The 1826-nt window shown below is 44.2% G+C and overlaps 1 pseudogene; it reads right to left on the bottom strand.

Annotated features, from left to right (window-relative positions):
• Window positions 1-350: 350 nt before the first annotated feature.
• LOC126206662 (5S ribosomal RNA) lies at window positions 351-468 on the bottom strand (annotated as a pseudogene).
• Window positions 469-1826: the final 1358 nt, after the last annotated feature.

The raw sequence follows: 1826 nt of genomic DNA, 5'->3' as shown, positions 1-1826 counted from the left end.
GCCGCACAGGCCATGAAGGCCCAAAGGTAACGACGGCCGCCGTGTCATCCTCAAAAAAAAAAAAAAAAAAAAAAAAAGGTTCAAATGGCTCTGAGCACTATGGGACTTAACATCTATGGTCGTCAGTCCCCTAGAACTTAGAACTACTTAAACCCAACTAACGTAAGGACATCACACAACACCCAGTCATGTCATCCTCAGACCACAGGCGTAATTGGATGCAGATATGGAGGGGCATGTGGTCAGTGCACCTTTCTACCGGCCGTATGTCACTTTTCGGAGACCGGAGCCGCTACTTCTCAGTTAAGTAGCTCCTCAGTTTGCCTCTCAAGGGCTGAGTGCACCCCGCTAGCCAACAGCGCTCGGTAGACCGGGTGGTCACCCATCCAAGTGCTAGCCCAGCCCGACAGCGCGTAACTTCGGTGATCTGACGTGACCCGGTATTACCACTGCGGCAAGGCCGTTGGCTCATTAAAATTGGAGATCGGTAGAATTTTTGCTTCGTATGATTTTCAGATGCCCAGGATAAAAATGGAGCCAGTCTGTAACGACACACGCTGCTTTAAAATAATAAGTTATCAGCGTAAATTTTGTTGACTTATTAAGATAGGGTAGTGGCTTGAAACAGGATAATCAATGTACAAACCAATACGAAATTTAATTATTTGTTCACTACAGTAACGAGCTTTAAAACCATTGAGAATTCATACAATTTCTCGCCTTTACGCAAAAAAAAAAAAAAAACTGTTCATGAATTGAACGGAGTCACGTGAAATTTAGACAGAATTGTTTGGGTTATGATACCTTATATCAAAACACACTTTTTTGCTGTTTTTAATAGTCATTATTCAAAGCCAAACAAGTTGTTCTCAAAACTTTCATAATACTATTTCTCATGTAATAAAAAACACAGGTACGCTCCTGCAGTTTGCTGCTTTGTCTGAAGAAATGTTCTTAACACGAGGTGGCTGGCATCCCGATATACCATGGAGCTTATTATTTTAGTGAGAAGGAGCCCTAGCTTGGTTCATTGTAGTTCCATTAAGAGCTCACAGTGAAAGCGGCGGGCACACGATGTAGGTGCTACCTCTGTTCTGGGACGACGACTTCACTTGAAGACGCCAGGCTGGTGGAAATATTAGAAACTTTGTATTTTGCTTTGACGAGGAAAGATACAACTAGGTCCCTGACACGTTCTGTAACTCGAGCGCAAATGGAGACAGTTATGTGCGACCTGTGCTAACACGGAGAAGGGTGTCGCATACTGGAGCTGATTCTTATTCATTGCAGTTACCAAGCCGTCGTGCACTTAACGCACTAGCCTCGCCCTGCGGCTCCCTTAAAACACTATGCTCCACCAGGTTACTGCTCTTAATGTCAGACGATCTTTTACCTTTGCGCTACAGGATTACAATCAATCTAATCTCTCATGAGGAGCAAATAATCATACAATTGTAGTGAATTAGTATAGCATAGTGAAATTTTATTTAACGTTGAGCAGAGGTCACAGGGCACAATACACTGACGTGATGAAAATCATGGGATACTTCCCTAATACAGCGTCGGAGCTCCTCTTGCCCGGCGTAGTACAGCAACTCGATATGGCCTGGACTCACCAAGCCCTTTAAAGGTCACTGCACAAATACTGAGCCATGCTGCATCTATAGCCGTCCATAACTGCCAAAGTACTACTAGTGCAAGACTTTGAGCACGCACTGACCTCTCGATTATGTCCAATAAATGCTCGTTCGATTCACTTCGAACGAACTGGGTGGCCAACTCATTCGCTCGAATTATTCAGAATGCTCTTCGAGCCAATCGCGAAC

Source organism: Schistocerca nitens, chromosome 1 (genome assembly GCF_023898315.1).
Source record: "Schistocerca nitens isolate TAMUIC-IGC-003100 chromosome 1, iqSchNite1.1, whole genome shotgun sequence".
Lineage (NCBI taxonomy): Eukaryota > Metazoa > Arthropoda > Insecta > Orthoptera > Acrididae > Schistocerca > Schistocerca nitens.
Note: the sequence above shows the minus strand (reverse complement) of the source record. Positions and strands in the feature narration are given on the sequence as shown.